At 34.8% G+C, this 12,457-nt stretch overlaps 1 protein-coding gene across 28 annotated transcripts in view; it reads right to left on the bottom strand.

The window, feature by feature from the left end:
• NRXN1 (neurexin 1) overlaps nucleotides 1–12,457 on the bottom strand; it is a 1,113,486-nt gene that overhangs the window by 39,276 nt on the left and 1,061,753 nt on the right. The gene's annotated exons all lie outside the window — the stretch shown is intronic.

Raw genomic sequence — 12,457 nt, 5'->3', positions numbered from 1 at the left:
AGTGACACCACCACCACCAACAACAAAAAGACATACAAAGGAAGTAATTTTATCTCATTTGAACCATCACTATCTTAATTGCTCTTAAATGGTTCAGTTGATGCTTCTAAATTCCAAAACCCTCACAACGAACTCATGATTCATTGCCAATAAAAGCAGTGATTCTTGACAAAAACACTTTCCTCCCATAAATGGAACCTACAGAACACTAAAATTGGAAACTTTTAAAGTTATCTATTTGATATAAGAAATAATTCTTAACAAATTCTCTTCAAATTTCAAGGCTTTTTCCATCTAATTAGCTACCAAAGCCTGGCAGTTATTTAAAATTCACTTTGCTGCTATAACTTTGACCCATCTTCCAAAACACACACACACACACACACACACACACACACACACACACACACACACACAATCATTCTCTCTGTCCCTTACACTCCTTGTTTTAACAGCTAGTTGACATACTGTAAAACTACAGTAGTGCTCCCCCATTCTAAAAAGCCTACAGCAGTGCTGGAATTAAACAAATGAGAACACAGTAATTAGCTATGCAAACTGTCAAGTAGATCTAAAAAGAAAAACAAACCAGAAAACAACAATCAGCAGTTTCAAGCTCTAACAAGAATCTACATTGAGTTCCCATTTATTTTAAACAAAAATACATTCGGTCTCTGAAAAAACATTCGCAGCAATTTCCATGGAAATAGGGCAAATCAGCTAATGGGTCTTTTACATCTCTAATTTCTATGATGCTGATATAGTAGAAAAGTCTTTGGTCCTACACTCTTTCCAAATAATTTCTATCCTACTCCTCTATAACCAGATTCATTCCCAAAGTGAGTAGCATCTAAAATGGTTCCAAAGTGGATATGGAACAGGTGTGTGGGTCAAATCACATCCTGTGACCCCCAATTCCCAAATCCCCCCCTAAGCCTCACCACAACAGTTTTATAAGAGGTAATGAAATTAAAGGGTAAACTGGAAAGGGAAAAGAATTGTTAAATTATCTGGGGCATTTGTGTGTGAATGGAAGGGAGAAGACATTCAATTCTTTGGGTGGAGAGTATGAATTACACAATTTGTAGCTAAATCTCTGGGATACTTTACTACCTACCTTCTCCCTCTTACAACCATGTTGAGTGCCTATAAAGCAACACAGACTACTTCCAACATATACATGCTTTGTCTGAAACATCAATCTAATGCTTATATTGACGGTTAATGTTCCTTTAACCCATTATGCATCCAGTAATAGAATTAGAATATCAGATTTTTTAAAAAATCTAGAATTGTGATGAACACATTTACTTTGAAACTTGTGTTTGCTTCAGTTCTTTTATCTTCCAACTTGTAGAACAACTGTCTGCTTTATAAAATTGAGAATGTACGATGGGATGCCTGAAACTGGTCTAGGATAGGACATAGCATTCTGAAATTCGACTAGGAGTTCAATCATGATCTAACCCATGGACCTGTGGCAAATCAGTCCCCATTCCATTATAAGTAGGTTAGAGTAGATGACCCCTCAGGTCCCTTTAAAATACAATAATCAAGGGTAACACAAGAGAATCTTGTGGTACAGATAAGCCTCTTGATTTTGGTGGTGATTATATGAAGCTATACATGTGATAAAATTGCATAGAACTGCACAGACACACACACACACAATAAATGCATGTATAACTGGCAAAATCTGAATAAGCTCTATGATTTACATTCTGGTTTTGATATTGAACTATAGTTATATAAGATGTTAACATGGGGGGAAGTTGGATAAAGGGTGCAGGGGACCTCCCATATCTTTCTTTGCAACTATCTGTGAATCTATAATTATTTCCAAAAAATTTTTTTAAATATATAAGTACCTAATACATGCATGCATACATAAATATAATAATCTTTCATTTCGTGAAATGGCTTGTTGACTGTCAAAGATAAATGCCAATATACAGGGCCTGATGCTTTATCAATGAAGTGAAATTTATTAGTTCCAAACAATCCACTTTTCAGCTAAATGTGATAATTTTTACCTAAAACAATTAGTGGTTTAAAGGTAGTTAGGATATTGACTATTTCTCCATGATTCAAAGTAAGGAAATTGTTATGTGACAGGTTGTTACTAGTGACACCATTTTTGCCAGCCCTTCTGTTATTTATCCTTGAATACTGAACCCTACGGATTAAGATACCAAATAACTAAAAATTTCAACAACATGCCTTTGATTTAAAAGAGAAAATTAAAACAAAATACAAATAAAACATAACAAAACCAACACAATTCTAAAGGAAGTGTCAGGGAGTTACTAAAAATTGAATTCCTAATATTTATATTCTGAGGACTCTACAGTTTCTGTTCAATTAACTTCTCCTATGATGAGTAATCTTACTTTCTATTCCTAAAACCCTGTAGAATCCTATTCATCTAAGAATTAGGTTGTGCTCAATATATTTCCTTTCAATGTCATAGAATCCAGCGGACTCTCCTGACCTCCCTGAGGTCTAAAAATCATGGCTAGTGTCTTAGCAATTTTGTACCTATATGTTGGTCAAAGTTTGATTCTTAAGTTTCACCAATGGGGCAAAAGAAAGTAAAATAGATGCCTGTAGCAGACTTCGGTTAGAGGTAAAGTAGAAAAGAGTCAAAGAAAGCGGGAAACTATAAAGAAAAGAGTAAGCCGAAGGAAAGAGAAAAGGTAAGAAAAGGCTTCCCTCACCTATGTTTGGAGAGTGGTGGGGGACCTCAGCCCATTTTACAGATGAGACCAATGATAGAGGTACTTCAGACTTAGAAAAGTAGGACTAATGTCTCACCCAGTGAGATATAAAACAGGTCTTGGGTTTCAAAATTCTAGAAAGGGATTTGAAAGAAAAGAAGCATTATAAAATGTACAAGTCAAAGTAAGTCAATCTATCAAATCACCTCTGCGCCAGGACTAGCCAACTAAACTGTACCTTTAGGATTTAGCTCTCTTGTGGCAGCAAAGACTACACTCTTCTTAAACAGCAAAGCTTAAGACACAGAACAGAAAAGAGCCTAGTAGAGGATTTTCCTGTCCTTGCACATCTTTCACCAAACAATACAAGGTAAAACACACAGAGGCAGTTTCTCAGTCACTTTAATTAAAAAAGGCAAAGAATGGCGAGTTACCTGATGAAATCCTTTTAGAACCCATGCATACTTCTCCCAGAGTTAATTCTATCAGTTACCATAAATTTAAAATGGTAGAACTACTCTTGCCAACTAAGGAATGTCACTCACTACCTGGTTCTACAAGAATTGAGTCATTAGCCACTGAAGTCGCTGACCTGTGGTACACCTGGAAAATAATTTAGGGCAGAGATCAGGAATAAGGCACTCTGCTCTGGGAAAACTGGCAGAACAGGCCTTCAGATATTTATATATTTTCAGGAGAAAATTTTATGAATCCAGATTCTTGCATCTTCCCATAATTAGAAAATCATGAAAACCATGAACTGAGATATCTATTCCTCATGACTAGCAGCAACCTTCTACTGAGATGTATGCTTGATTGCATATACCCCTTCGCCAAACTCACACATATACTGGCTTCCTTGCCTACCTCTTTGGAGTAATTTCTCGTAGCTATCTGAGAGGCCGTCTCCAGGCTATAGCCCTCAGTAAGCCCCCAAGTAAAACCGAAACTCACAGTTCTCATGTTGTGCCTTTTCTTCTCAGTGGACACAACCAATAAAAGAATAAAATACGTAATAGGTAATGAGCCAAGAAAGACACTAAGGGTGGTAAACATGTGTCAAAGCTGCTGTAACAGAATCCAGGCCTTTACTTCATGCGGCCATAATGAAAAGAGCTGGTGAGAAGTGTGAGGCTATCACCTAACACTTTGCCCCTCTTTGCTCTCCCTAGGGCCACAGTGCCACAATGCATCTTAAGCTTTGTGGGGTCCAGGTAATGTTTTAAAGTTGAAGTGTTTCAAGCTAACTGTGTTCTGGAAGTCAAATCTATCATTATAAGATTACATTAAAAGCTAAGCCTCTACTGTACATATCAATTTGTACTCCAAAATGCTGGTTTCCCAGAGCATTCACCAAATCCTGTCTAGGTTTAGATGCTGATAAGAAATAGAAGAAAAAAAATTAAAAATGCAATCACTGCACCTTCCATGTATTAAGTCTTAAAACTGTAAATGTCAAAGTTCTAATTTCATTTCCTTGTGTCTACGAATATTTCCCTGCTAAATATTTCAAATTACTATAGACACTCACAAGCTATATTAGTTTTTACAGCTAAATTATGAACATTCATAAAAACAATTTGTCCTACACATCTAACCTTTTGTTCTCAATATAGACCCAGTTTCTTTTTCACATTTATAGAAAAATGCTTACAAAGTCTTATTTTCTGAGGATCTCATTTGGCAGTGATTAAATTTATTTTTCATAAATCTTTATTGGTGATGAGAATTTTTCTCAGACTGTGCTGTTGATTGCTTATGTTACCTCTTTCCTTACCACTTTCATTAGAAGTCTCATCGTACCTTGTTTCTTAGAGAAGAATTTGAAACTGATTTGGGTACGAAGGACTTTTAGTCCGGAGTATGCAGCACTTTATGAAATATTTAACCATACAAAGCCTAAAAATACACATGGTAGGTACAGCATTTACGTGGGTAATTATTTAGTAGATTCAGCACATAATTTTACACCACAGGGTTCTTATTAGGAACACCAGAAAGGGAATCAGAGTTTCTTGACACATGGTAATAAATATTTTCACTTACAATGAATAATTTAGCTCTTTTGGTATTCACTGTATGAAAAATAGATTTGAAATAATTTCAGGGTCTGTTAGCAAAGGTGAAGGTTTTGGAACACAGGGAGAAAACAGGGAGCATGGGGCCACTTTTCCCTTGTCTTCACAGAATTTTGCTTGTTTTTGTGATGCATACACTGCAGATTTTCCCTCATTTGTCAAGATGATGTCAAAATGAAAAGATGTTGTTCCTTCTGTAGCATTTCCTATTGTTAGTTTTTAGGATTCCAAACCATTAATTATGTGAAATTTACCAGCCTTGCCCATAGAATGCTAATAAGTCTCTGTATTCTTCACTATGGAAGAAAAAGGAGATTTCCCTCCAATTAATGCTAGCCATGACTGGAATTATTCTCCCACTAGTTTCAAAATGAAAATTTCATAAGAAAATCTCAGATGCAGATTCATCTAAAAAGTCAGGGGAGACGACTCAACAAAATGAAAAGCAGTCTATGTTTTAAGACCACTTTTCTTTAAAAACTTTTTCTTTTAAAGGAAATTCACATTTATTCACACTCTGAAATCATAAAGTATTAGAGCTGCAAACCCCTCACCTTACAAATGGGGAAGTCAAGCAGCAGAAATTTAAGTAGTTGGTTTTCACCACACCAGTAGCAGTAAAACTTTCTCTATTATAATGTCTTTATATAAATCTATTAAAATAAAATGTTTTAAAATTATATAAACTCCAAAAAATAACCTATACACAATGGGACATTTTGAACTTGAGGTGAATTGGGGCAGTTGTAAGGACAAGTCTAAAATTTAGGAGAGTTTTCTATGCTGAGAATGGTAAAATTTCCCAAGGAAACAGAGAAAGGAAAAGAGAGTCTGTGACCAACTTCAAAATAAAACCAACATTGATAAGGGTGGGAAGAAAAAAACAATTGTTTGTCCTCCTAATATACTTGACTGAATGTTTCCCAGTAGAAATTTGGGGTAGCCCAGTGGGAAGAATTCTCTTAGGTATTTGTGGGAATCAAACCAAGTGATGCTGAAATTTTCCAAAAGTAGTTTGATGTCACTCAGTGGCATCTATGACACAAAAATTCTAAAAGCAAATCATTTCTCAAAGGGCATACTGAATGTTAATTTCTTAACTTTGACAGAAGTACAATGCTTATATAAGATGTTAACATTAGGGGAAGCTGGATGAGAGTGAACTCTCTTTAATATGTTTGTAACATTTCTATATATTTAAATTATTTCAAATTAAAACATTTATTTAAAAACTAAAAAATAAAAGAATCATACTGATCTGATCAAATCCTATGTATTACATATAAGTTGGGAAAACTGGTATTTATAAAATAATTTTCTTTTAAAACAGATACAGATATGTTCATAAAGGAAAAAATACAACGACAACCATAAAAAGTAACCTATGAATTCCCCACTTTTGTAATATTTACAGACATAAAACATGTATTATCCTCATTTGAATGGCATCTTTAGAAATGATCTTACATGGTAGACTTTCAAATAAACCAAGAATATACGTTTCTACTTCATCTCATCATTTTAAACCCGCATACCTCTCCCTAAAGAATTAAAAGAGTTGATGCATCATTTAGGGAATAGCTAGGTAGAGAGAGAGAGGTTAAAGTCAGTATTTATTTTGTTATTGCGTCAGTAGTCTTCTGTTTAAAATGACAACATCTGTTGCAACTGAAATCTCACTGGCTATTTGGAAAACTAGAAAGTCAGGAATCTCAGAAAACCTTGTTGCACAGATGCCTCTAAACAGTGACCTGAGCTTACTGTCTCTAGCTTGAGATTTTGAAAAATAATCAAAAACTATTCAGTTTGATATTTTATACCTAGGTATTATTTCAATCAATTCTAATGAATGGTTCATGAAGTTTCCCATAATTATTCACTATATTTTAAACTACTTACTGAGGAAACAATAGTATTTCAGTAACATGAGTAGACTATTTACGTAATTATCACTTATTCAAAATTGTTCCACTTCAGGCCAGACCTTTGTTTCCTGCCTATATCCTCCCATGTTCTATTTTCTTTTTGATGGGTGCCCTTCAAAAAGAAAATAGAATCAAAGATAGAGAAAGAAGTAGAGTCAGGCATACTGAAAATTATTGCTGGAGTAATTTACAAATACACTTATTTATACCTTAGTGGCCTGAGATAGTTATATTTACTCCAAAGTGTCTTATTTACTATTGGAAAAGTGACTCAATATTTCAAGTCATCCCATCAATAAAAAGAAAACAATTTCTTATTTTTTAAGGGAAAACATTTAGCAACAATAGCTAATTTTAACAAATAAAGAAAATAAATACAAACTATGCAGGTGATTTTTAACTAAAAACAGTTGTACACATTTTGTATTACTTTTGTCATTCATAAAGCATGAAAACTGGTTTAAGAAATCAATATGTTGTCCTGAGAACATGTAGAACAGGAAGCAACCACATTGACTGATCTTGAGACAAGCTACTTGGGATCTTGCTTCATATTCCAATACCCTCAGTGCCCTAAACACCACTTCAGAGGCTGGTATTGGTGTTACAGGATGTGTAGCCCACCTGATTTGACCTGATTTTGTGTTACCTTTTATTTTATGACTGGATAACTAGGGCTGCTCAAACAAATTCAGAGAACATACAGCAGAAAAACATCAGAGCATCTACTTAGCCCTTATTGAACTCTCCTTTCTCTAAGCTACCATGAAGTGTGTAATAAATGCTCAGCAAAAACGTGTTCATTAATTGAGACTATAGGGTGAAATTATTCAGCCTTCAATACCTCTCTAGTTTTATATGTGTTTGCCCTTTCTCCTCAGCTGGACTTTTAAGGCAGCAAGTGTCTTATTTTCCTTTGAGTCACCCATGACATCAAGCATCTACTGATCTATCAATCAGTAGATATTTTAACAGATCTTAACTATTAAATGTACCAAAAAAACACTGAGATACATGCTTATATATTATAATTTTCAACATTCTGGAAAGAGATGGTATACTTCTTGAAGGCTTAAGAAAACTCTTGGCAAACCCAAGAGTAGCTATTACCCTGAAATTTCTAGTTTTTCTATGTAAACTATTATGTAGCAGCTAAATATTTAGCAGTGTTTTATGCAGACACACATATTCATACACACACCACATTCAACTCTGAAAATATTGTAGTCCTACTACAAACCCAATGGATAGGTGACTCACTCAAATCTAACCGTGTTAATTGAGAGAAGTCATGGCACATGATGCAACACAATGATTTTTCAGCCCATGGGAGGTTAAGTGGTCTAGAGAACACATCTGGTCATGCAAGATAATCCATTATGTAGATAGTTCACACATGGGTCATTGAGAATTGATGCCTGGGGCTATATCTATGCAACTCCAAAATAAGGAGCTTCAAAAAAATATCAAAATTCTATGCAAACTTTTCGATTTGACAATAAAATAGAGTGTTCTGAAGTCATAAAGGCAGTCTTAGTCATATACGTACATTATTATACATACATAGTATTTATATATGTAATCTATATTTTGTATATATAATAAATAGTTTTTAATTATAAGAAAATTCATTTCAATGGAAGATTGATTGGGACGGCATTGTCTTTGAAGCTGTAGTAGAGTTTTTAATTTGAAAAATGTGAAGAGGTCGGACAGATGAAGGCATTTGCCCACACCACTAAACCCCCATAGCATCTATGAATTTACTAGTAAATCTAGGCTGTGAGGTTATGTAGTTATATTTTTGGTCTGAAATATGCTTACAGTCAAGATTGTAGCCCTACCAAACCTGTCATGTTTAAATAAAAAAGTCGTGGAAACAAACATGAGAGCATACAGACTCCAGGACTGATGTCTTTCAGAGACTGATTTCTTTTGGTCCCCAAAATAATATTCAAGTCATTCCCATCATTATATGAAGTTGTTGTCTTTTAAACGAAGCAATACCTAAGGTAATGAAGCCTGAAGCCTTTATAGCAAAAGACATTGCATTTAGTCATGGGAAAATAGTAAGAAAACTTTTTTGAGTCTTTTTTGCTATCAGGAAAACAATTAAATTGTGGCTTAATCTGCAGTCTCTCTCTCTCTCTCTCCCCATATATATATATATATAAATATTTTTTTTCACAACAATGAAAACAAAAATGTATAATTGATTTTTGGGAGGGAAATAGTTCTCAGATAGTTTCCAATGCATAATCAAGTGAATTCAAATGAGGGTGAAAATTTGAGGGGAAAAGGAAAGTGTGTAGTGATAATCACACATAATTTATGACACAAAACTAGAAAATCTCTCTCATATATTTTTGCTTTTTCATGGTTATTATTTAGTTTAGACTTATATGCTGTCTTAATTTTCTGTGAGACACTAGAGATACCCATGGGTTTACATCTGTCTGTCATTCTCCCCAGTTATTCTGTATACTGGAAATTGCCTATCTACTCGATACGTTGTGCTTGGCTCCATTCTCTGTGCTAGAGGAATGAGGGAAGGGAGCCTTCAGGAGATTCAAGTATCAACTGTCAAGTAAATGTAAATAAGATAGCAGAAAATAAAATCAATCTTTCTGGGTCAATACGGTAACCTTAATAGAAATCAATGACATTCAAAGCCTAAATATACACAAAAATGTATGAGCAGAACTTGGTGTCATTATATTCTGCTGAATTTATATATAGTTTATTGTTTCTGTTTAGTAATAGAGGTCTGGAACAAATGGCATTTGAGTCCATAGACAGGTAAAGCAGCAGAGGAATAAAGTACTGGGAGTAGAGGAAACGGGAAGTGAAAAAGAAGACTGAATTAATAAAAGGCACCACTTGGTCTAAGTATAATTAAATATCCACTAACTCTGTTCACCTATATCTTGCTAGTGCTTATAACACTGGAATTAAGAGCACTAATTTTGACACGGCAAAATCTTGTTTCAAATGGGTTATTTTCCAAATGGGCAGAGTGTAAGCTTAGTTCTTGAAACATTTACATTTAATATAGACAAAGACTGAAAGTTCTTGGCTACATACTTTATTTTCCCATTTGAAAACTACAAAGTATAAGCTAAAAGGGCTTTTCCCATCAATTAGCAATCTGCCTACCGCATCCATCATATAGTTAATTGATTGCACTTGTAGTTTATAAATGCACCCAGATGCTGTGGAATGAGCACATTTTGTAAATTAAAGGAGCATATGGAACGCACACAGACAGTAACATTTCATCATAACTACCCAAAACATCCTTAATATGCAATGCTACATCACTAATTACTTTGTAAATATGTAAGCATTTCCTGGTTAATGTCTTGGTGAGAAATCTGCTTGGCAGTTGACCCCAAATGCTACTGTGACCAGACATTTAATACCACTTCAGGGCTCTTCTAGTTTCATTCTACAGAAGGAGAACGTGGCACTCAGCATATTAGGCAACTTGACTGTGCAAAGTCAGTGAAAATATTTATTCTTTAACACTGGGTTATCTTGCTTAATGAACACCAGTCAACCCTCCAAAACATAAATGTCTATCCAAAGATCTGTCTGTGGGCACTATTTCTTTCTAAAAACGTTAGAGGGAATTTGCCAAGTGGGGAGAATTTTGCTGCTTAGTGGACTCTTTAATTTCTAAGAACAGGGCACTGGAAGAAAAGGACTGGAGAAAGTATAAGAAATTGGTCTCATTCGTTAACTCTGGGAAAATCAATATAAATGATTTGAATAAATTATCCTAAATGTATCTCAGGATATTAAAGGTAAAGGTTTTCATTCACTTTATCTAGGTCATAATTCCTTGTCAAGCCAAGGTTCAAGAGGCAGTCAAAAGAGACATGCAACATGGCTAAATTTCCTTTGGAAAATGGAAATTCTCTCCATACACAAGGTCCACCAACCAAATGATTAAGAGAGCTGTGGGTGACCCACAGAGTAAGAGATGTGTACTTAAACTTTTAAAATTTGTGTTTCATTGGTACATTTTGGCAGCATGATTTTGGCAAAATTCAGTTGTACTTAGGACTGGAAATTGTGTCTGGGTTCACCTTAGAATTTTGAAATAATCATTGAAATCACAGAATTCAGAAGTAAATTGATTTTTCATTCTTTTTCAGTCCTATGACCCTTCTGGGCAAAGACTGTGCCCTTGGGTGACAGAAGGCTTGATTAATTTCATTGCAGAATTTAAACTGGGCATTGGTCAAGCCCCTAGCCTTCATGATAAAATCAACAAATACTTAAATAAAACATTTAAAGTTATTCTAGAAATGAACATCTATTTATAAGCCAGAAGTAAAATAACAGTAGATTAGTCAGCATGAGCTCCTAATGTTTTCATAATTCAAAGCTTACTTAGGGAAAAAGTCAGCAAGCCCTACTGATGCTTGAATCGTTAAAGTCTGATAAATAAGTTTAGTAGTTACTGCCATATTAATATTTAGATACAAATGACTCAAATAATATGACAGCTTAATTTGAATTTTGCTCCTATTGAATATTTTTCCTGAATATGGCAAAGAGAAAAAGGTTACAAACAACAACAAATAGCACACCGTTTATAATCTGGTAAAGCACCTTCTGTTCATGGGATTTCTTTCCTAATCTATGAAGCAGGGGTTACCAAATTCAATGAAAAATAGTTGTCACAACAGACATGACATTCTATCTCATAATTAAAGGAAGATGCAATCAGAAGTTCCCTTGAAAAGAGGGGCCAGGCTTCCTTCACTATTAAGCCCACTCCTCCCCTCCCCCCTCCCCTTTTCTGAGATTCAACCCCTTCTGTTCTCCATCTGCTCCGCCCCCGCCTATTGTCTCCTCTTCCTGCCAAGCATGCCAATCCCATCTGGCCATACTCTTGCTTTTGCTGGCTCTAATTCCCATGGGCCTAGGAAATACTTGAATGCCAAGGCTTTTCCCCTCTTCAGGAGAATAAGGATAGCTAGGAGACTATCAAACAATTATCCGAAGAATTCACACTCATGAACATGCACATGATGTCTCGAATACGCAAACAGCACTTTTAGAATCCTCTCTTAGGCTAAAATCCAAAAAAATGTTTCTAATTCTCTTAGCTCGGATGCATTTTTAAAAACTGAAATCTTACTGTCTTTGAAATAATCGAAATTTATATTTCAAAAATATAAAAACGTTCATTAATCCCAGACATGCATTTTTTTCAGTAAGCAGAATTAGTGTAAATAAATGTTACTCAAATCTTACCATCGTGAAATATTTCCATTAATTAATCAGGTTTAATAATCACTAATACATTTTCTGCAGCACCAAACATACATTTAATTCACACATTACACCTTTACGAATTCTCAACGAAAACCCACTCTGCCACAAAAGCATGCATGGGCAGAATCTAAGCATATTTAGGCAAAATAATCACCAAGTCACTAACAATAATAAAGCAGTCTGGCAAGTATTGAAAGCAGCTTTTATTCATGCTTTTACTCGAATCAACTTAATACATATATATAAACACACACCCCACAATTTTTGGTTGTTTCTGCCACAAGCATGCTCATAAACCTCTGAAGCTCACGCAACAAACAAAAGTAGAAGCAACCATGCTCAGGGTTTAAGGACATTTAAAAATTTAAAACAACCTTTCTACATTTCATACAGAGCGTGCATAAACTTGACATGCAATCTCCAAGAAGAAACATTTTAATATAAATCT

Source organism: Balaenoptera borealis, assembly GCF_965194805.1.
Source record: "Balaenoptera borealis genome assembly, chromosome: 15".
Taxonomy (NCBI): Eukaryota; Metazoa; Chordata; class Mammalia; order Artiodactyla; family Balaenopteridae; genus Balaenoptera; species Balaenoptera borealis.
Note: the sequence above shows the minus strand (reverse complement) of the source record. Positions and strands in the feature narration are given on the sequence as shown.